Source organism: Eptesicus fuscus, chromosome 15 (genome assembly GCF_027574615.1).
Source record: "Eptesicus fuscus isolate TK198812 chromosome 15, DD_ASM_mEF_20220401, whole genome shotgun sequence".
NCBI classification, from domain to species: Eukaryota; Metazoa; Chordata; class Mammalia; order Chiroptera; family Vespertilionidae; genus Eptesicus; species Eptesicus fuscus.
In genome coordinates this window covers 56766009-56791313 of record NC_072487.1, presented here as the reverse complement: position 1 = coordinate 56791313, position 25305 = coordinate 56766009, and the positions used below count along the sequence as shown (strand labels likewise).

The 25305-nt window shown below is 38.6% G+C and overlaps 1 pseudogene; it reads left to right on the top strand.

Annotated features, from left to right (window-relative positions):
- Positions 1-22551: 22551 nt before the first annotated feature.
- On the top strand, positions 22552-23092 carry LOC103286376 (protein SPO16 homolog; annotated as a pseudogene).
- Positions 23093-25305: the final 2213 nt, after the last annotated feature.

Sequence of the window (25305 nt, the reverse complement as noted above, 5' to 3'; positions counted from 1 at the left end):
CGGGTGGGAGGCAGCCTCATGTCCAAGGCGGTGCAAGTCCCCGCCCCCATCTCTGACGCTGAAAGTTCCGGCTCACCCGTGCCTGAAGCGTATGCAGCCTGCTGATCGGTCATTATGTGATGGCATCCTGACCAATTTGCATATTACCCTATTAGAAGTATAGATTGTTTCCCCAGCCTTATAGGACTTAGAGTCTACTAAAAGGGAGAGATTAATTAATCAATTTATTTGTATGCAATTAATAACTGTATAAACTAATGTTAAAAATTTAATGTGATAAATGAGATGAGATGAGAAAAGACTCTCAGAACTCTAAGAGGGTATAATGTAGGGCAAGCATGTCAAACTCATGGCCCATGAGCCACATGCCTCATTTATTTGGCCCATGTTAGCCTTTGAGTTTGACATGCTTGATGTAGGGCCTTCCATCTATCGATGATGGTCTTCATTAAAAGCTTTTCGAAGGACAAATGTTTGTGCTGAGATTAAGAGGATGAATGTGAGTTTATTAGACCAGGGAAGTGGCAGGAGGGATGGGATTGAGAACACCATTTGAGGACAAATATTTTGCTAGATTGCAGTATGATTTGCTAACAATAAAAGAGAAGATTTTTTTTACTGCTGATTTTCATTATTTCATTTGACATAGATTTATTGAGCACTTACTATATGCCAGACATTTTACAATATGCTGGGAATATGATGGTGAGTAAATAGTTATTGCCTTGGTTGTTTGTTTATGCAATTATTTATTCACTTAGCAGGTAGTTTAGTGAGGTAGGAAATAACAAAATGATTTTAATATAAGTATAAAAGTTCAAGTGCAACAGTGTTATTATAGATACAAGATGCTGTTATCTATCTATCTATCTATCTATCTATCTATCTATCTATCTAAAAGCCTAATATGCAAATTGTCCCTGCGGGAATTTGACCAGGAGACTGATCGCTCGCTATGACATGCACTGACCACCAGGGGGTGGCGTGGAACAAAGGAAGGCTGTGGCCGGCAGCTGACAGCCGGGGAAGGAAGGCCCCAGCAGACAGCCAGAAGGCCCTGATCGGCCCTGACCACCGGCCAGGCCTAGGGACCCTAACCATGCACGAATTTCGTGTACCAGGCCTCTAGTAATATATAATAGAAGGAAAGTTTCCCTGAAAATTATATTCTTAAGCTGGGAGATGAAAGAAGAATAGATACTAAATAAGGAAAGAAGGGAGGGAATTAAATTCCAGTGTTAGAGAAGAGGGTATCAGAGAAAATATGTACAAGATGAAAATGGAAGAGTAGGAAGAGGCTAAGCCATACTGGACCTTCTAAGTAGAATGTGTTAGTCTGAGTCCTCCAAGAAACAGATATCAAGACAGAATTTTATTATGTGGAGTAATGTGTGAAAGGAAATACAAAGGAATCTGGAAAAGCTAGGAGAACTTTCAGACCATAATGTAAATTAGGTGGAAGTATCTCAGATTGATATGCAATCTAAGGAAATTGCAGGAAAGCTTCCAGGGATACCTGGCACCAATGTCTGTAGACGAAGGAGTCTGTCTCTCAGGAAGACGTCTTCCTCAGTAATTGGTAGAGAGTAGTCCATGGGTGTCATGGCCTTGAAGTAAAAGAAGAGATGGGTTTCAAAAACCAGCAGATTTGTATTTTGCTGATTGCACCTCTAGTGTCACTTTAACATATTCTTCGGCGTTTATAATACCCGTAAACTGGTAGCTGCGTATAGAGACTAGATCACAGTCAAGTATAATTTCTTTACAGGTATAGCTTTTCTCTTAACTTTTATTAGGATACCTTTTGGTGTACAGACATTTTACATTTTGCTGTATTTAAGTCTGTCAATATTTTCCTCTTTATTCCATTTCTTGTTTACAATGTTTACTGTGTGCCTATGTGGCTCTAAGTAGTAGTTTAAGAGAATGTGGAATTTAGACTGCCTGGGTTAAAATCCTGTCCTTGTCATCAGATAACCTTGGACAGGTTTCTTTACAAAATTTTTATTGAGTTCCTACAATATACCAGGTGTAATGTAAATTTTATTTCTTTGGTATTTGTTTCATTGCATTTGTTTTGTCCTGTTTTGTTTTGGTATTTATTTTCCATTTTTGTACTTTTATTCATTTTGTACTTTTGCATTTTAGATGTACCTTTCCTGTCTAGGTTTTGTGTTTTTATTCAGCATGACAATCTGTTTCTCCCTCCCCCCCCCCCAGTGGAGCATTTAGTCCACTTACACTAAAAAAAATCATTGACATATTTGGAATATTGCAGAAAATTAGCTTAGGAAATTTCACACAGCCCGGCCGGCGTGGCTCAGTTGTTGAGCATCGACCTATGAACCAGAAGGTCATGGTTCGATTCCCGGTCAGGGCACATGCCCAGTTGTGGGCTAGATCCCCAGTTGGGGGCATGCAGGAGGTAGGCAATCAATTATTCTCTTTCATCATTGATGTTTTTATCTCTCTCTCCCTCTCACTTCCTCTATGAAATCAATAAAAATATATTTTAAAAAAGAAAATAAAATTCCATACAAAAGACAGTGGAGTTTTCTCCATGTGAAATGGAAATAAAAAAGTTATTTTAGGGATGATAGTTATGGCCTTATTTTTAAAGAAACTCTAGCATCAGTATAGAAAAGAGACTTTATAAGTAGGGAAATAAATAACTGCACTATTACAATAATGCAGATATAACAACGAGGGTTCCATCTAGGGCAATGCCAGTGGGAAGAGAAAGGATAGGAAAAGTTAAGACTCAAAGGACAAATAATTACATATGTTGACTGAGGAAGGGCAGAGCTTTGTCATAGGCTTTTAGACCTTTGTAACTTACAAAGATGTGTATTTAGTCCTTTCTATAAGAAATAAAGGTGGATAAGGAAACTTCTGTTAAAAGAAGTAATAGTTATTCTTTTAGATAGGAGCCTGGAGGTAATCTAGGAGTTTAACATTTAAATCTGAAGTTCACGAGTTAGATTAGAATATAAAATGTCACTTAAGGAATCACTAACATATAGGTGATAGAAGTGATAGTTGAATTTATGTGAGTAGATTATTTCAAAATACGAGTGCATACATAGAAAAGAGATGAGGGCCAATAATAGACCCCCAGGGAACAGCAACACGTTGAAAGAGGAGCAGACTGTAAAGAAACACGAGGAGAGAGAGAAAGAACTATCATAGTGTGTCCTGATGGAAACCAAGGAGGGGAAGTGTCTGACAGTAGGAAGTGATGATTACTGTCAGAGACCTCAGAGTGTTTTCATAAAATAAGGCATGAAGAGAGAGCACCTATTGGGTTTAGAAAATTGGAAATAATTTGGAAATCTTAGCAAAGATATTTTAAGAGTTGAACTGATGAGTATTGAAATTAAAATTCTTGCCCCAGGTCACAGGTCACAGCTTGAAAAATGCCCCTCAGCTAGGATAGCTACTGAGAGTGCTGCTGTGTTCTGGCAATGAAAGTATGTGCCATCATACATCGTCTTCTCATTCATCTTGCATCCTGCTACCACAGGGCCTTAGATGTAGGAGATACTTATTTGTTTAACAAACGTTTACTGACCATTGACTCTAGACTAAGCACTGGGAGCACAGAGGTGAGAAAGACTGAATTCTTCTCCATGAGCTCCTCTTTGATGAGCTGGGGAGACAGATGGCAGCACGTTAGGGAACTGATTGCTCTTCCTATAATAGCATCATCTACTAGGTACAAAGTGAAGGTATATTAAAAGCCATATATGTATTATTTCAATGAACTAGTCATTTAGAACTAGAGTAATTTTTTTTTCTCTGTAGTGGAGTACAAATAATTGAAAGCATGTGCTTTCATGAAGAAATAGCTAGATGATCAAAGATGTCTATTAAAAGATAAGGTCCTTCCCTGTAAATGCAATACCTGCCTCAGATCTTTTCTGCAATAATGGACAGATGCTAAATTATTATTAGTTTATGTATATACAGATCCAATAAAATGATTTTTATTGTGTCTACACAAAACCAATAAAATGATTTAGATATAAATATTTGATTATTGTTATTTGATCTGCAGCAAATATGTCAAACATCTGATATGCACACTTCCAGTTGCTCTTTCTACTAATCAACTTTTCCCTCTTTCTTTTTAGTCACATTGCAGACACAAACTCCATTTCAACACAGTGTTCCAGGCAGCTATTATAATCAATTCACATGGTGCATGAAATGAAACCTAGTTGCTCTCCATGATCTACTTAGTGTAAAAATACAACATAAATGGCATGATCAATCATTTTAAAGAAAGTCTCTTAAATATGTACCTGCCTAATAGGTATTAAACTTTAACAATATAACTAGCATTTATAGATAGTTTATTGTGTATTAGGTGCTATATAAGTACTTACTGGTATATTAACTAATTTAAATTTTATAAAACCATTAAATAGATACCATTGACATGTCCACATTACAGGAAGGAAACTGAAGCATAGAAAGATTAAGTATGTGTATTGACACATCCCGTGAGCAGGAGACCTGGGATTCATTCTGGCTCCGGAGCCTATGTAGTTAACCACCATGGACTAAAACTGAGTCTGTATAAAGATGCACCTTAAAATTGATTTATCCAGAAAAATTAAGAGAAAACAAAAACTAAAATTTTAATTTGTGCTAAAAGATTGTATATATACATATATTTAAGAAAAATGGAAATTAGATTCCATGGTAAATATGAAAGTTAGCTACTATATTAACATATACTTTTTGCTTGTGTGCTATGCTCCACTAAAAACATTACATGGAAAAATCAGGAACATGGTGACAGTACTGGTGTGGCTGCTTGCATCTCCAGGCCCCAAGGAAACTGGGTATTGGCAGCACTTCACGAAATAAATAAACACATACATTGCTGTCGGCAGTGTTGATTTAAATAATATACTTGGAAATTGGTTTGGCAATAAGTACCCAGTCTTGAAAATGTTAATATTTTCTGATCCAGTAATTCCAACCTGGGGAAACTTCTAAAGAAATTTAAAAATTAAGAACAACAGACATTTATACCTCAAGAATATTTTAACAACTTGAAGTTATAAACAAGTAATATGTCCCAAAGAAAGGTGATGTGAAAGGACTATTATAAATTTGTTATTACCATTCTCATTATTGTAGCTTTAAATATGTAGCATAGAATAATAGATGCTAGGAGTGAAGAACAATCGCCATAGTAAGTTTAATGGCTTTAAATCAAAGAATCAATTGTAGTTGATGTGAAAATTATAATAATGAACCAAAATGGTTTTATGTCGATAAATGAGTGAGAAAGAAGAGTCTGCCATGCATGTGTGAGTGGATGCAAAGATGGCAAACTTCCAGGGAATAGAGTTGGTTCAAGTAGGATTTTAATTGAATTGCTTACCTAAGGAAATTCTTCCAGAGAGAATTACAAATGGCTGTCCTGATGCCAGAAATCCTACTAATGTCAAGACATTGACCTGTGGCCAAAGGATGCACTTGCCAAGATGCCAGGACTTCTTGACATGACCTACTAAGCTAGTTACTTAACACATCGAAATGGATTGTGGACCTTGCAGAATGACAAAGAGGGAAAATCAAGCCATTGCAAGTAGAAGGGGTAATGTGTGTGTCACAGTCCCATTACTGTGCAGAAAATATCCAGGGAAAAAGGACATCTTCAATATATTTTATCAAAATTAGTGACTAGAGTCTCTTAACTCTTACAAACCAAAAATTAGAGCAATTTGTTACTTTAATGTGTCCACTGAACATTCATTATGTGTTAAACAGTCTATTAGGCTCTTCCCAAGTGTTATCTCACTTTATCTTTACAACAGCATTACTGATTTATTTAGCAAGTAATCATAAGAAAATTATTATTTTTTTTACATTATAGGTAAGGAAAATAATACTCAGACATTAGGCACCATATGCCAGAAGAATTTGAACTCAGATTTGCCTAATGCCAGAGCGCTCTCTGCTAATTCACTTTGCCCCCCAGATGAGGAGAGGGTTTCCTTCCTCTCTGTTTAGTAATTTGGCAGCAATGGAGTACACTGCTCAGGTCTTCCTTGAAGAAAGAATTTGTTGTCGGCTGTAAAGAGTGTGAACCTCCGGAATAGAACTTACAACCACAGCCACATTCAGCATTCAAGCCCAGGCCACCTTCTTCTGGAGAGGTCCTAGTCAGTGATTGAGCATAGCGGGGAGACTAAGGCTTAGAATTTCTGCCCAACATTTGCCTCTTCTAATGGGCAAAATATATTCAGAACTGCCTATTGGGTTAGACTGCCAATAGCCTATTCAGAAACAAATCATTTCCCCATCTCTTCCCCAAAATTACCTCAGGAATTAGAAAAGACACCAAACTAAAGAATTTCTTACATATTTATTATTACTTTAAATTTTATGTTACATTTGTTTTTAAAAAATATATTTTTATTGATTTCAGAGAGGAAGGAAGAGAAAGAAAGAGATAGAAACTTCAATGATGAGAGAGAATCCTGCCTTCTGCACGTCCCACACTAGAGATCTGCAACCTGGGCATGTGCCCTGACCAGGAATTGGGCATGTCACCTCCTGGCTCAACCACTGAGCCACACAAACCAGGCTTGCTTTGTTTTTTCCATCACCTTTTATCCCCTCTATGCCTTCTACTACCTCCACCCATCCACCTCCTCTACCCCCACAATCACCACACTGTTGTCCATGTCTTTTTTTTTTTTCCTGCTGAAGTACATCCTGAATGAATTTTCAGGGCAGAGAAAATACAGTTCTAAACCTTCCTGTTTCTGAAATGGTACCTATAATATGTCTTCATATTAATTTGCCACTTTGGCCAGATAGAGAACTAAGGACCAAATTAATCTAATTTTCAAATTTTTAAGACATTGCTCCCAGTTGCTGTATCTTTTTGTGTCCAATGTTGATGAGAAGTCAGGTGCCTTCCATAATGGGTGTCCCTTTTCCCTTTTCTTCTATCAGTTTTCTGCAAAATGAACTTGTAGCTTGTCATGATGGACTGGCCTGACTCCACACATCCAACTCTACACTTTAAGTTTCTCTAGTGTTATCCTGGAATAGTATGTCTGTCTCCATCACAGCATCTCCCAAGGTGTATTCAGCACTGGAATCTTCTCCATGCATATAATATGATGCTGCCCAATCTCCATTCTCTAGAAATTCTTAAAAATGTACTTTATTCATGAAAATTTATTTTGCCTTAAGTTGCACATGTGTTAAAAGCTACATTACAGTTATTCCAGTGGGATCTTGGGAGGTGGAAAAAGCATTTGTGTGTACTGTCACCTGATACAGGATACACTTTATTGCTGATGTCTATAGATCCTCAATAAGGGAATCTACATGTTTTCTTGAACCAAGTGGATACAGGATAGTAGTGTGGTTAGCCGAATGGGTAGATCAGATAAAGAAGATAAAATTATCATAAGTGATCCTTTCTTAGCAGACAGCAATATAAAATTAAACTACATGTAAAATCTGATCAGCATAAAGTATCAAGGTTTTTATTCTGCTGATGAGGAAGCAAACTGCCTTTTACAGTCATCATTGCTTTACTGTATTTTTTTTATTCCATTAAACTAATTAAAGTATTTTTTTACTATTAGGATTTGCTTACTCAAAGAAGTGGAATTTTAAAATAAGATTTTTGGGAGTTAGTATATCTAAAAGGAAGGTTAAATGGTCTCAGCTTCAAAATAAAATAGCTAGTTCTTTTACTAGCACTTATTCGGGAATAGCATAGAATTGCAATTCAGGACAAGGAAGTTATGGCAATCATAGGCAATTCTGAAGCAACAAAGGAAGATTAGCTTTTATTAGGTTTTAGGAGGAAATTGGGGAGGGTTGTTTTGAACAAAAGTTGGAGAAGAATGAAAGTTTGGGTTATGATGGTTTCTCATTGGCTGTAAGAAATGGTTAATGGGTTGTTGCTGGGGCAGGAAGAAATCTTCCTTTTCTTAAAAGCGGGAGATAAAATTTCTATGCGGAAAATATCCTCCCTTGTCAAAATAATTCTTACCTTTCTTCTTCCTGCTGGTTATGGAGGCTGAAACTAGTGGTATCTGCATGAGATATCACCCTTCAGGGCTCCCAACTCCATTTTAAACGAGGTCACCTGTATTTATTTTCATAACAGTCAACATGGAAATGGCAGAAATCAGGGACGCTCTAGGAGCCCTAGCCATCAGTACTTTTGAACCCTCTTTCAGGGCAGGAAATTGACAGCTTTATTAACTCCCATTTACTATATCCATTCCAAATTCTTGTTAAGGAGAGCTACTCATTAGCTCAGCATTTGTAAGGACTCTGCCCTTCAGTTGTTAGGGGTATAGTTCCAAAATACAGTCATCCCTGGGTACCTCAGGGCAGGGGGGATTGGTTACAGGACCTCTGCAGATGTTCAAGTCCCTTAGATCAAATGGTGTAGTATTTGCAAATAACCAGCATGTATCCACCTGCATACTTTAAATCATCTCTAGATTTAATAGGATGTAAATGCTATGTAAATAATTGTTATGCAGTATTATTTAGGAAATAATTACAAGAAAAAATCGACATGTTCAGTAAAAATTCAAACACCACTGGGCTAACTACATAGTACATGTCAGCAATGTAAATTTTTTTTTTAATTTTTGATCCGAGGTTGGTTAAATTTATGGATATGAGGACCATGGACAAGAAGGACAGACTGTATAAACAGAGGCAAAGCTCAGCCCTGAAAAAAATGCTAATATAAAGCACTAATAAAATGCCTATGTTTTCTGTGGTATTTATGGCTTTCAATTCACTCAAAGAACGTTTCAAGGTCAATGTCACATTGAAGCTTATTAGTCAATGGGCCCAAAGGTACAAACATCCTTACAATAAACTTCTCTGGCTGCTATTGCTAATCAGGAAATTCATTAGCTCACGTTGACAACAAAACCTTCCCTTCTTTCTATGTATTTTTCATGGTTTCAGATGTTGTTTACTTAATTTATATCCCTTCCAAACAAATAAGCAAGCAAACAAAACCCAATAAAATTGAGAGTAGAAGAAAAATTAATCAACGAAAGGAAGCAAAATAAATGATTAACCTTAAGGAGGCATTTCATGAATAAGTCACTTGGATGTAATAATTGCCTTATAGTAGTGTTCCAGTTGTAAGTTAATATACAACCCTAAATTAGAGATTGTTATATCTATACTTAAAATAATAGAAATGTGTAACTCAAAAAGATTACTTAAGTAAATTGCCTCAATTTATAGACAATAAACCAGTCTCAGGAAAGAGAAGTAGTTTTCTAAGACTAAAGAGTTTGCTATTGCAAGAGGCAGACTCTAATCCAGACCTCCTTACCTTAAATTCAGGGCTTTTGGGACTACTTTCTAAATAGTATTGCAGTATTTCAAGAGGTTCTGTCAGCTGTTGGAATCTTTTGGTAATGATTAGGCTTATTCTACTGAAAAAGCATCTTTCTAGATTCCATAAAATAATGATTTTTTACCAGAGTGATCTCTATTTTATTTTTTAGGATATTTGTCTGGAGAGGTTAAAATTGCCAGTGTTATAATTTTGGTTATTTTCAGACTTTTATTTGAGGACATTTTATAAAGCTAAGCAATATGACAAGCCTATTGCTCTGAGATTCTAATTAATAATTAATTTTAATATGATTTTTTTCTGATGATTTCTGAATATCTAATTGCATTTTATCAAATTGCCTTTAGTAATTTATTTATTAAATTTCTAATCTGAATGCTTATTTAAAATAGGAGCCGGCTATTTTTTAATATAAAGACATAAAGTGAAATTATATATGGCTTCTACTTTTGAGGAATCCATAGGTTAGATAACTGGTAAAAGATACATTAGAATAATTATAATGCAATGTAGCAAGTGTTATAGATGGAGAAGAATTAGAATGTACATGTCACAGGGAGTATGTGCATGTGAATGATTACAGTTTCTTTCCTCAAGGATTTCACAGTTTGTTCCTCAAGGATTTCACTATTGTTTTCTATCTAATGAGGCAAATGCCCTATTGTGACCTCAGTTTGCATGCACATTTTTAGGGCAATAGATGTTAAAGAACATGATACTTTACTAGAGTTTTTGGAATTAACAAAATGAGACATGCATTTTTTTCTTCTCTTTTTAATATGAAAATAAGATGTCAACAATACAGGTCAAAAAGTCACAAATTTTTATAAAAGTGGTACAGACAATGCTATGGGAATTGAGAGGTGGGAAAGGTCTTTTCTAGATAGGAAGAGTAGGCTCCACTGAGAATTTGGTCATTTTGCTAAGTAAATGTATGATCAAGATGTGAGAAATTTATCAATGGGTAAATATTAAGGATATTTCTAAAATGTGAATGGCATCAGCATGCTTAGTGTTTATTTTGCACTTATGGGGAAAACAACTATATCTGTGTGGTTAAGAGCATAAAGTGTATCAAGAAAAGTGGTACAAAACTAGGTTTAAAAAGAAAGTTGGAGCCTAAATGCTAGGTCATTAAATAGCAAAATGCTGATTTTGCAATTTGTCCAATAACCAGTTTGGAGCCCTCAAAAGACTCTGAACTATACAGTTATGGTATTAGGGTTGTATTTCAGGCAAATTGATCTGCTAATCTCAAGTAGTCTGACTTGGAAGTGAGAAACACTGGAAGCAATAGAGATCAATCAGAATACTATTTCAATAATCTAGGTATATTATAAAGATCTAGACTAGGGTAGCAATAGAAGAGATAGTTGGGAAATGTAATGCAAAATACAAATTTTTTTCACATTCAGTATATCTGCTCCACATATTATTCACGTCTTACTAGGAATATTTATTATATATATTACTAGGGGCCCAGTGCATGAATTTGTGCCCCTTGAAAGGAACTGTGGGCCGCAAGGCTGCGGTGGGCACAAGGGCGGGTCTCGGCCCATCCTCCATGCCCCTGCCTGGCCCCTCCTGCTGTGGCCCCCAGTCCTCTGTCTGCCAGCAGCCCCACTTCTGCCGCCACCACTCACACACACTGATGGTGCCAGCCCTGCTTGCACCCACTGATGGCACCGAGTGATTGGGGCCAGTGCCAGCAGTGAGTGTGAGCAGCGGCTCTGGCACAGACAAGTGGGTACGAGCGGGGCCATTGCTGGCAGTGAGTGCAAGAGGCGGCTGCTGGCCCCGATCGCCCCTCAGGAGCAGGAGGAAATGGACAAGACCTCAGGGGTGATTGGGGCCAGCACCAGCAGCAGATGCAAGGGGCGGCTCCAGCGCTGGCAGTGGGTGTGAATAGGGCCAGCGCTGGAAGCGGGTGCGAACGCCAGGCAGGACCGCAGTGCGCGGGAGCAAAGAATTTTCAGTAACCACGAGAGGCTCAACCCCATGACAGCGACTGGTGCCCTGCCTTGGTCTGGCGCCCCTGCTCAACTGCTCCACCATCCCACTGTGGCTGACGCCCACCATGTTCCATGCTCTGCTGCCTGCTGCCAACACCCGCCATGTTCCACGCGCACCCCCTGATGGTCAGTGCACGTCATAGTGACAAGTTGTTCGGTTGTTCCACTGTTCAGTCTATTTGCATATCAGGGTTTTATATAGATAGATGTGTGTATATGTGTGTATATATAACCCCATGACAAATATTTTGGAAGAATAAAGCATATATTCTTAATGAAAGTTACCCACAATGTCATGTACTTCAGAAAAACAGGAAATAGAGTGGATCAATGTTATGGATTTAATTTTGCCTTTAAGGTAGGAGTGGTAAGGGAATGAGATAGGAGACAAAATTAAAATGTAATGATAAAAACTGATTTAGGTGTCAGGAGAATGCATCCAAGGAACAGTTATTTGTCAGAGAGGGGTATGATCCAAATTAAGGAAGGAGGTTAAGGAGCTGAATATATGGTAAGATTGGTAGATTTATGGGGAAGGAGAATATGTCCCTCTTCTTCCTACTTATGACCCCCCAGTCTTAAGCTTTTGAGTATCAATTTTCTCATTTTAAAAATGTGGATAATATCTACTGGTTGTTGGTAATTACTGATAAAATGAATGAATTGGAACACTAGAATTTATTATGCACTCAATAAATACTGCCTGAGACAGCATAGATGGACCTAGTGGGTATTATGTTCAGTGAAAGACAAATATCATATGATTTTGCTTATATGTGGAATCTAAAGAACAAAATAAATGAACAAACAAAATCAAAACAGACTTAGATACAGAGAATAGATTGATGGTTGCCAGAAGGGAAAGGGTTGGGGGACTGGGTGAGAAAGGTGAAGGGATTAAGAAATACAAATTAATAGTTACAAAATAGTTATGGAGCTGTAAAGTACAGCCTGGGAGTATCTATAATAATAAAAGCGTAATATGTTAATTAGACTGGACAGACGAACCACCTTCCAGACATCATTCTGGATGTCCTTCCGGACGAAGCTACAGCTGCGAGGGTCGAGGCAGGGGTGGATAGGGGCAATCAGGCAGGCAGGCAGAGGAGTTAGGGACAATCATGTAGGCAGGCAAGTGGTTAGGGACTATGAGGCAGGAAGGCACAGTGGTTAGGGGAAGTTAAGCAGATAGAGTGGTTGGTGGTGATCAGGCAGGCAGACAGAGGGGTTAGGGGTGATCAGAAAGGCAGGCGAGTGGTTAGGGGCGATCAGGCAGGCAAGCAGGCAAGCAGTTAAGAGCCAGTGGTCCTGGATTGCGAGAGAGATGTCCGACTGCTGGTTTAGGCCTGATCCTGGACCGGGACTAAACTGGCAGCCTGACATCCTCCGAGGGGTCCCAGATTGTGAGAGGGTGCAGGCAGGGCTGAGATAGAAGACAGAATTTCATGCACTGGACCTCTAGTACTAATATATAAAAACCCTGGGTCATAACTAAAGTAACGACAGAGGCTCGACCAACCGAAGGCAGTCCTGCAGTTAGCGCTGGGTTGCCATGGCAACCCAGTGGCTGCAGGTGCAGTGCCCCAGCACTGACTGCTGAGGGGGCTGTGAATCAGGGCCAGAGAGAGGCCTGAAGACAGAAGGAGGGACTGATCCATTGCCTCTCTGGCAGCTTTTGATCAGCACTTGCCTCTCTCTTTCTCTCCCAGTCTGGCCAGCAGCCGCACCTCCATTTCTCTCTAGGCCTCTACCAGGGCTGCTGATCAGCCCCGCCTTTCTGATCAGGCCCCATTGATAGGTCCAGAGAAGTTGACTGGCATAGGAACCAACCAATCAGAACCAAATGTGGATGCTGTGAAGAACCAATGGCTGCCTAGGAGGTGGAGCTTTTGACGTTGACTGGCATAGTAACCAATCAGAACCAAATGTGGGTGCTGTGGGGAGCCAATGGCTGCCTAGGAGGTGGAGCTTCTGATGCTGACTGGCATAGAAACCAACTAATCAGAACCAAATGTGGGTGCTGTGGGGAAGGGAACCAATGGCTGCCTAGGAGGTGGAGCTTTTGATGCTGACTGGCATAGAAACCAACCAATCAGAACCTAATTGGCCAGCAGAGGAGGGCAGTTAGGGGCAGATCAGGCCGGCAGGGGAGGGCCATAGGGGGCAAGATCAGGCCGGCAGGGGAGGGAAGTTGGGGGCAACCAGGCTGGCAGGCAGAGGCAGTTAGGGGCGATAAGACAGGCAGGCAGGTGAGCAGTTAGGAGCCAGTGGTCCCAGATTGCAAGATGGATGTCCAGCTGCCGGTTTAGGCCCAGTACTACAGGGATAGGGCCTAAACCAGCGGTTGAACATCCCCCAAGGGGTCCCCAATTGGAGAGGGTGCAGACTGAGCTGAGGGAAACCCCCCTTCCATGTGTGAATTTCGTGCACTGGGCCTCTAGTAGTAAATAATATAGTAAGAAGTATGTATGGGTGCTTGGTGGTTACTTGAAATATCAGGGGGACCACTTTGTAAATTATATGATTGTCTAACCACTATGGTGTGTATCTGAAACTAATACAAAAATAATATTGTAATTGAAAAATAAATTAAAAATATAATTATTACATGGTCGAGAAGTAGAAGATGGAGAATAGTGAAATCTATATGGCAGAGAACAAGGTGGTGGATGGTATAAATTAAAATGAGTGAAAGGGAATATAGTGTGTACTCCTAACAGAACACAGCGATATTCCTGACACATAGGAAAGGTTTATAAAATAGTTTTCTAAATAGAAATTAAAGTATGGGTTTCATAGCTGACTATACTTGTATTCTTTGGGATACACCTTTTGGGACCTAACTGACCCTAGTTGAACACAGCAGCAGAATAATAGCACCATGAATCTTCAATCAAATTCATCAGTATTTATATCTATACTAGAGGCCCAGTGCACGAAATACATGCACAGGTAGGGTCCATAGGCCTGGCCGGTGATCAGGGCCGATCGGGACCTTCCGGCTGCTGCCCTGGGCCTTCCTTCATTCCGTGCCACCGTTCCATGCCACCCCCTGGTGATCAGCACATGTCATAGCAAGCGATTGAACTGCCGTTCTCCTGGTCGAACTCCCAGTCTCCCAGTCGAACTCCCAATGGGACACTGCATATTAGCCTTTTATATACTGGTATATAGATAAGGAAGACATAATTCAGTCTCATTGGATGCCCAGTTAATGAGATGTTTTGTCCTAGTGAGTTTGCCCATAAACCATGTTTTTAAATCTAAAGTAAATGAGAAAGCCAATTTCATATGGCTCCCTGGGATTTTGCCCATAGACAAATTCCTTTAAAACCCCAAGATCCTTTGCTGCATTGCTTTAATGATGTTCTTCTATTAAAATGCCTATGACAATTAAACATAAGACAATACATACTTATATGCATAAAAACAAGGAAAAACTATAAACATTTTAAACTCCAGTGCACAGTATAGTTATCGTTCTCTCACCACAATTTGCTGAGCAATTTGAAGAAAATTTGTGATCTGCAGTGCACCCTGCAGAGACTTAGCATCATCCTGCTGTTCTTCCAGAGTAAATGATAAACTCTGTTTGGGTTTCCCACACAATTATAAAATAATTAAGCTTAGCACTTTAAGGATGCGTTCAAGACTAGAACTGACCTCTTCTTGGCTAAATAGTGCTCTGAGGACAAAACAATTATAGAAGATCAGCTTAAACACACACACACACACACACACACACACACACACACACACACACACAGTAACTTAAGTCCTTTGTAACAGTATCTCCAAAAAGTGCTGCCTTTTTTTTTTTTTTTATGGATTTAAGTGTTTTGAAACCAAACTGTTCTCTACTTACAAATGAACAGAAATAGAAATACACTTCTTTCAGAGAAGGGACACACACAAAACCGCTCATTGAGTAAAATCAGAACATTAGAAACCAGCAGAAAAATTCCAAAGTCTACTCACCTCAAGAATATACAAGACCCCAGTAGGCTATGAAAAGAAGGTTTCTAGAGACCCTCAGATCACTTCATCTCTGTTGTCACTTCTGCTTCTTTGGCTCTTTGTTTTGGTGAACAGGAAGTCGAAGGAAGAACGTGTCCTCTTATACCTCTTCTAAAAGAAGTAAAATAAGATGCTCCAGACAATGCACATACATGACCTATAAAAGGTAGCTATCTTTAATATCTCCTTATTTGCTGACACTGGTGAGTTGGCTGGACTTTGCAGAAAAATAAATCCTGAAGTTTTCTCTCCCAACCTGTTTTCACTGTGTGAAATGAGGCTGTGATCTCTTATTTCACAGGATGTTGTAAGCATCAAACCACGTATGTATGTAAAAGTGTTTATTGAGGTTTGGAGGATAAAGCAAATTCTCAAAATGTGTTGAACATATCAGGTTCATCTATCATTAAAGTTTAAAAAAATATTTATGGAAGTTAGGGTTAAGACCAGAAAGATTGCTTTTCTTTATGAAGTTCAGGCAAAGAAGAGTAAAATAGTGTATTTTTGTTGTCCAGAGCTTGGAGCTTGATTTATAGAAACTCTACAATCTAATAATAATATGACTACTTTAGTAAACTTTTTTAATTAATACAATTTAAGAAAAAAAAATGGCTACTGCTACTTCTCATCCCAGCTAGATCAAGATTGAAATAGCAGACTAGTTTAACTGAGGCCTTAACAGAATAACTGGGCTTCAGCTCCTATAGGTATATAAATGTTTAATCACAAGTTTCATAATTATCACAATAAAATCATATATAGCCACTAAAAGTGACTGTTATAAAGACTGTAGCAACAAAAATCCTACCTAATAATAGAAAAATATGCAAATTGACCATACCTCAGACACACCCATTAGCCACGCCCACAAGCCACACCCACCATACAATCAGAGTGAGTATGCAAATTAACCCATCCAAGATGGCTACAGCCACAGAGAGCAAGGTTTCCCAGGTAACAGAGGAAGCCAAGCTTTCCGCCAGCCATTGCAGGCCTAAGCCTCCACTCAAGCTACAAAGTTTCAATTATAGAAGGTAAACAAATTCAAACAGAAATGGCGTCAGAATGGAGCTTGAGAGAGCAAGCCAGGGTTGCCACCAGCAACAGGGGAAGCAAAGCTTTCTGCACACCCTGGCCGGGCCCACCCGCTTAAGGCATCAAAGTTTCAATTATAACCCCAACACAAATGGCTACCACCTCGGAGGGTGCCCCAGGCTTGGCTCTGCTCCAGGCTACAAAGTTTCAATTGTAGAAGGAAAATAAATTCCAGATACCAGCGCCTCCACTTGGGTTGCCAGGGGGCGTGGCTGGCCTGCAAACCACCACAGGCCCCTCGCTCAGGCCACCCCACGCCCCAAGGGAACCCCACCATGATCAGGGACACCCTTCAGGGCAAACCAGCTGGCCCCCACCCCTGTACCAGGTCTCTATCCTATCTAATAAAAGAGTAATATGCAGATTGATCATCACTGCAACACACAATATAGCTGCCCCATGTGGTCAAAGATCCTGCCCCCATGTGGACACAAGATGGCCAGCAGGAGAGGGCAGTTGCGAGGCACCTGGCCTGCAAGGGAGGGCAGTTGAGAAGGACCAGGCCTGCAAGGGAGGGCAGTTGGAGGTGATCAACCCTGCAGGAGAGGGCAGTTAGGGGTGACCAGGCCAGCAGAGGAGGGAAGTTGGGGGCAAACAGGCTGGCAGCGGAGTGGTTAGGGGGTGATCAGGCTGGCAAGCAGAAGCGGTTAGGAACAATCAGGAAGGCAGGCAGGTGAGCAGTTGGGAGCCAGCAGTCCTGGATTGTGAGAGGGATGTCCAACTGCCCACTGGGATTGGGCCTAAACGGGCAGTCGGACATCCCTCCAGGGGTCCCAGATTGGAGAGGGTACAGGCTGGGCTGAGGGACAACCCCCCTCCGTGCACGAATTTCGTGCACCAGGCTTCTAGTATTCTTATGAATCACTTAAGCAGAGTATGACTATATACCTACACTATGGTTAAAACACTGTAAAAATGATATATTTTGGGGGACAGGTCTGGAAAGGAACAGTGAAAATAAAGACAGTTTGATTCACAGAGGTGATCAAACATGGTTTTCAAACTATAGTGTGCAAATGAATCATTTGAAATACTTAAAAATTCACATTTTCAGGCCCACCCTTAGAGATTTGTATTCAAATTACTTGGAAGAGAGACTTCAGAACTTACATAATACTAAAACATTCCCAAGTGATTCATAAGTTGTTCAGTTTTGGGCACTGTGACAGGATCATGGGTGATTTAAAGGATTATAGCCACAGTATTATAATCCACTGATGTGGTTATGTTGTTTGCCCACAAATGTGAAATGTGGGGCAAATCAGGAATATATTGCAGTTGATTGCCCAGTCTCTAGTCAGAATGAAATGGACTGAATTTTCCAAAGCTGTTGTATGATTATGACGTGTGTGTATTTCTGACTCACATTAGCCATTCTTTATTATTAGCCTGTGTTTGTGGACACTCTTTTCCCTATCTGCTCCCTGGGAAGAGACTGATGCCATTTGTTAACTTACTGCCATTTAGTTCTCAGTATCCAGCAGGGCAAACAATAAATGTATAACAGTTCATTAATTGACGAGGACTTTAAGTGATAGGTCTCTAATGGAGGAGGATTGGAGTTCAGCCTGCTGTCATGGATTCAGTGTCCACATTTCTGGTGTAATCTACATTTGCTGTATCTTGGCTATCATCCTGCTTCCTCAAACCTGTTGAAACGGATCCTGTCTGTGACCTGGCACACATCATACCCTGCTGTATTCTTGCTAGTACTCTCTCTAGGGTACTGAACTTCCTTCCTCTCTTATATCAACTCACTAGTTAGCTTTCTGCTTTGAAGGGACTTATCAGCAAGAAGCACAGAGCTGTAGTTTGCTGTGATTTAATTAATGATTTCTACCTAAGTGGCCTCTGTGCTTAGAACTATGATTGGCACATACTTAGAAAGTTTACAAGAAAGGTTCATGATTATCCACTCCATCTGTTGGTCTGTTACTTTAAATATCAACATTGTCCCTAACCTTTCATGTCTCTGCATCTACATTGAAAACTTGGACTTTGAATAAGTTAACCACTATGCTTCATGGGTGGCCCACACCTCTAGCTTCCTTCTGGTCCTTGATTCATCTTCCTCCCCATCTATTTGGGGGGATGAAATTCCAGCAAGCCTTGTACCCAATCTCATCATATTTTAAACAATTTTATTACAAATTATATGTAATTTAATGTAGACATAGACAGAGCAGGCACAATAGTTACCTTCCCAAAGTGTACACACAAACTAACTGCAATGGGAAGGAAAAGGTGGCAGTATTATGTGAGGTACTTGGCACACATAATTAAGTTTATTCTCACAATTCCTTATTACATGAGGAAACTGAAGTCTGGAGATAATAGAGGTTTACATGAAGTGACAGAGGCAAAATTTCAACTCATATCTCTGTGGCTATAATGACACCTCCCCCCACCCCCCATAATACAATGCTAGTCAACATATCTGTTTCTTTGAATTTAGTTTAAAAGCTAAAAACGACCCACTTAGAAGGAAATGACAATTACTAGCAGCATGATGTCAGACATGCCGGGCCTTCAATGATGGGCTTTTTTGCTTGTATGTTCTTTGTTTTTCTAGAACTGTATATCTCAACTATTTGATGGTTGTCTAACCTTGGATTTTGATCAAGGCTAAAAATAATGAAACAAAGAAGAAATATGAGGTTTTAAGTGGAGATACTATGAACAAATTCTCAACATAAAAGTAATGTACAGGGCAAATGGGGAGCTGAACAAAAAATGATTAATTGCTCATTAAAATTTGCCTTGGTATTAAAGTGTGTCAAGGGCATATAGTTTCAAAAGGCTATTGGACAATACTAAGAGTGTGAGAAAAATAAGAAGGATGGCTATGCAGTCATCCTTCTGTTCTGTAAATTAACAGCATGGGAACCATTGCATAATGACTGGGTGTGATGCTACAGATCAAAAATGAACCATACAGCAATGCAAATTAAGAGGCTGATGTTGGTCTGCCTTAGGATAGGAATAATGAATGGCAGGTCAGGTCATGTGAGAATTTTTCTCTCATTTAAGCACTCTAATGAGAGTTTTAAGCAGAAATTAAATTGTGGTTTGTATTTTAAAGATATCAGTATCTTTTCCATTAAAATACTCATGGAGACAGTTAATGACAGCACCTAAAAATCGTTTTGAGACTAAAGTTATGTGCCCATCATTGAAAAGAGGCCCAGAGGAGTTTCCACGAACTTCCAGAAGCAGATAAAACTGGATTGAGAAACGAATTATGACCTATGTTTAGAATCCTGGTGGGAGGAAGTGGTTATTAAGGATAATAGGAAGCCAGTATGAATATAGGTGTTTTTTTTTTAATTCTTTCCAAATTGGAGACTTTGGATAAAACAACCTGAACAACTACGGATTTACCCTGTCAGTATACTTTCTTTACAGCTAGAACCAGGGCCACACGCCACCCTCTGTCTTTCATCAACACCTCCCCTTTTTCATCCATTCAAAGAAGCACACTCTCAGAGTATAAAAGACTAACAGTGTATTCTATTTCTTGATGTGGTTTTTCACTTACATGCAGTGATATATATGCAGGGAGATATAAGAATAATATTGAGGTAAATAAAGCTGAAGATTATAGGAGTTTTTAATACTCTGTTTGTTGGAAAAGAGCCACAGATATTTTTATCTCAGATTTATTGTTGATGTACTAAAATTAAGACTTTCTTTTATTTATTTATTTATTTATTTATTTATTTTTTAATTTCTTTATTGATTAAGGTGTCACATATTTGTCCTCATCCCCCCATTCCCATCCCACACCCCTCCCCACGGATGCCCCAACCCTCTGTTGAACTTAACCATTGGTTAGGCTCATATGCATGCACACAAGTCCTTTGGTTGATAAAATTAAGACTTTCTAACTTCACATCGAGATCAGTTCCATTTTTATTAATTTAATGTGCTTTTAAATTTAATTCTTAACACTACCTGATATTTATAATCTTGATTGTTATTTCCATTATTTTATATGTATTATTTTTATTTTAAATTTATTTTATTTATCCCTTTTCCATTCACTTCTCTGCCATTAGTCTGACTGTTGATTTTTTATTTTTATTTTTTTAATATATTTTATTGATTTTTTACAGAGAGGAAGGGAGAGGGATAGAGAGCTAGAAACATCGATGAGAGAGAATCATCGACCAGCTGCCTCCTGCACACCCCCCAATGGGGATGTGCCCGCAGCCAATGTACATGCCCTTGACCGGAATCGAACCTGGGACCTTTCAGTCCGCAGACCGACGCTCTATCCATTGAGCCAAACCGGTTTTGTGAGCCCATTTTTTTTAGGATTACATATTTATAATGTTTTAAAATATTTGGTAGTGCCAGTTTCACTTATTAGTTTTTTAAAAATGTGGGTTTGCCTATTCTGCTTTTCCTCTCAGAATTATTTTAGCTAGCCTCAAATGTATCTATAAGCAATTTTGGACATTGATATTATGATGAAACCAAAAATTACTTAGTAAAGAATTGTTACCTTTATAAAGTTCATTCACATGCAGGACTCCCTGAAATACTTTATAACTTGAATGAGAACTTTTGCATTTCTTACATGGAATTCTACATATTTCTTGCTTATTCATTTTTAATTGTATATAAAATATTTTTTTCTTTATATTGTCAAGCTGGTATGATTACTATGAAGGAGACATATTAACATTTAAATTAGAAGACTATGATGAGAATTTGGAATAAAATATAGCATTGATTAATAGACTAGATGATTCAATCAAATAATGCCTCTACCTGAGTAGAAGCTAAAATTCTAATGACTTGAAAATTAGGTAATGTTATGACTTAAACATAGAGACAACTACTCTGTGACTATCTCATTCCATAAGTTGCAGGATTCCTATTACTGATTTTAGTTTGAGTTAAGTCTGCCACATCATTGTCACAGACAAGAATACGGTCATGTCACAGCCAATATTCCTAGTCATTAGGAAACTTCAGCAAAATCTGGGAAAGCAAACCCAAAATTCCTTACAAAGTTTATCTCCACATTTGAATGAGACAATTATTTCCTGAGTGAGTAAACATCTGATTATCCAGGGAATCAAGAAGCATGAATATCATAGTTTGAAGAAATTAAAATGATACATTTTTTACTTAATAAGTAAACTGGCCTTTCAGGTAGCTATAGACAATGAAGTCAGTATATTAAATAACCAAGATCTCTTGCACAAAATATATAAAGTAGCCTCACATCAAGCAAAGTCAAACCCTAAGCACTACTTAAAGACAGAGGAAGCTGAAATTTCAAAAAACTGTAAGGCAATTAGAAAAATCAACAGAGATTAGCACCATGGACTCATTGGTCCAGTGCAGGAAACATACTCAGATGAATAGTAATACTCAATTTTAGCAAAAGACATAACCTACAGATTACAGAGGTAAATGAACTCTAAACAGAAACACTCCCTCGCAAAATTCACACTAAATGCATCTTAGTCATCTGAAAGCCAAAGAAAATGAAGAGAAAGACATCACGGTCTGTAAGAAAAAACTTGTTAACTCACTATCCTGCATCCAATGAAAACACCTTTCAGAAATGAAGGGGAAATCAAGACATCCTCAGATGGAAGAAAGCCAGGAGAATCAGTTACCAGCATATCTGCCTTAAAGAATGGCTAGAGAAAGTTTCTAGACAGAAGGAAATTATAAAAGAAGTGACCTTGGAACTCCAGAAAGGGAAAAAGAACACAGTAAGCAAAAACATAGCTAGATAATTTCTTTCTTCTTGGCTTTGCTAAGTTATGTTTGACAGCGGAAGCAAACGTAGTCTGTCTTATGTAGTTCTAAATGTCTGTAGAGGAAATATTTAAGATAATATAAGCAGGGAGAAGGTGTTTGGTGGGCCAGACTGGCCAGAGAACAAACTTGGACCTCTCTGCTCCGCCAGAAGCGCTTCTCGCTCCAACAAAAGGTTCTGGAAGCTTGGGAACAGCGATCTGGTTTCAAGGACCCACTGATCTGTTTGTGGCACCATTAGAAGATGGATTGATCCAAAGACAGATGGCTGAAAGTGCTGAAAAAGAAAATATAAAATGAACAACCACCATTATTATTAGTTCATCTCTTAATGAAGTGAAGTTGCAGCTACCCTAGAAAACCGAAGTCACAGGTTCGGTATTCAGCTTCAGTGGAAAATGGATCAATTATATTTTCTCATACTGGAGTTGCATTTTTATTGATGAATGCTAAAGAATGCTTTATGTCAGCTGAAGAAATATTTCTAGCCAAAATTGAGAAGTTTATTAACATTCACCAAAATAGTTTCTTGGTTCTGTCTGATGCCCTCCATGGCCTCAAGGAATGGAAACTGATGTTTATGATTCAGCAGAGATTCCTGGGTAGTAACTTTCAGATACTTCCAGTACACAACACAGTAAATGCTATTGATCTTATGTGCATTATAGCTAAGATCACCTCCAAACCATACATAGATAGCATCTGCTACAGAATGATAACAACTGAAGCTTACATCATTGAGCAAAGTCCTGTTTGGAAAACACGTCAACAGATGAATCTCAGTGACTCATTTAACCCAAATTAGAGTATCAATTATAAATGTCATTTTGGAAGAATATTAAAATAATCAGACTGGTTGAATTATAATGTTTAAATATATATATTTGTTTTAAAGATTTAAAATTTTTAAAATAACAATATATACAATTAAAAGTGAAAAAAAAAGATAATTATAAGCAGAGAATGAATCTAAAAAAGAAGATAAAAATAAACCCAGAGCAAACAAAAGGGAGGAAGTAATAAAGATAAGGGCAGAAATCAATAAAGTTGGAAAAGAAAAAATATATAGATATATTAACTAAGTAAAGAGCTGGTTCTTTGAAGAGTCCAATATTGTTGACAAAACTCTGCCAATACTGATTTCAAAAAGAGAGAAGATTCAAATCACTGTAGGAGGAATGAAAGAAACATATCACTACCGACTCTCCAGAATGTGTATATATCAAGTATTCTGTTTGAGACATATCAAGTGTGGTGTACGTTTGAAACTTCCAAGCCATAAAGCAGGCACTGGGACTTAGGTGCCTTGCAGCACCGGGACTCTTGTTGAAACCGGCCTGAGCAGATCACAATGTTTTTTGGTCATTTGCCATGTGACAGTGCACCCTTCATCTGAGAACAAACAAACCCGATTACACTATTATGAGGAGTGCATGGCACAGCAAGGCTAAGTTTGTTTCATTCCGTGGAGATAATTTATTTAAGACATAAGAAATAAAATGAGAGCATGTAAGTTTCCTTTCATTACGCCATGGACATTTTTGCATGATTGCTACTTCATTAGTGAAATTATTAGCCACCTACCTCCACATCCTAAATGACGTCATATTGTCACTGGCTGTAAATGAAGGAAGGTCACCTCATGGAAGAAAGGAATGACAAGCTTGTGTCTATGTACCCTAACTGCCAAGGAACCTTTTTTGTCCTCCTCCTCCCAAGACAGCTGGGGGCTGTGTGATTGATCAGGAAGCATGTTCTCCAGTGCTGCTCGGACTTTTGAAACTCTAAGTGGAAAATCATCATCAGAATGCAGAGAAGTCAGAGAAGGTGATAGCTGATTGCTACTTCATTCTGCGTAGAAAGTGGGGACTCTTTTGAGAAACTGCTCAGACTGATGTCTGTCTCAAAGTTCTGAACATTTCACTCTCTGATTACAAAAAACATATATTATATAATTAGGCCCTGAGAGGGAGAAAGTAGTCTCTACTGACTTTTGATCACAACCATCACTAAAACGTCAGAAAGATACCACCGTATATGCCATTTAAAGTCACAGGAATTTCTGCAATCATATGCAACAGTGTTTCTCAACCTTTTGGCCACTTTAGGTCACCCATTTAAATTACATTTTAAAAAGATTATAAAAATTTAAAACAATAATACAAATAAAATGTATATTTAAAAATTGATAATTCCAATGATTTCAGAGATGAAATTATTTGAAATCTTTTACCAAGTTTTCTATATCTGATATAATAAGGAATGAATGGCTATCATTGACAATTGAAATCATATTCAGTTGCTATATTTTTAATTTTTTTCTATTCAATTAGAAAGTTCTAATTTAAATTTTAGTCACCACAAATGGTCAATAGTCTTCAGTGTATCTGTTTGATCGTTTTGGAAAATCAGATTAAAAATGGACCTAAAATTTATAGACAGATTTTTTAGTGACTGCATGTAATATCATCTCAAAAGTTGCAAAGTCCAATGTGTCAACATGATAGATAATGGTAAATGGGTCTTTATATATCTCTCTTTCATTCATCTCTGTAAAGCATTCCTCAACTATTTCATTCTCTAGCAGGTGAAAAGCATGTGAAGGAGTGAGGCTCAGCAATCAAGCAGTCTGCAACATGGTTTAATTTTCTTTTGAAACCTTAACTTGAAATTTTGTGGTATTTTAGCATGGTGTCATAGATTCAGACTGTTCAAGATTCTGTCCATTTCAATCAGAAGCATGATTTAAATAATTCACTTATAACCTTGGAAATGATCTGGCATTATTAGAAACTAGAGGTCCAGTGCACGAAATTCGTGCACTGGTGGGGTCCCTAGACCTGGCCGGTGATCAGGGCCATTGGGGCCAGGCCGATCAGGGCTGGGCTGGAAAGGAGGCGATGGTGACCAGGCCAGGCACAGAAGGAATGGACGCTGGACACCGATGCCACCATCATCAATGCCCTGCCACCATGCGGTTCCCCATCTCCTCCCCATGGCAGGTGGGCGGCAGGCTGA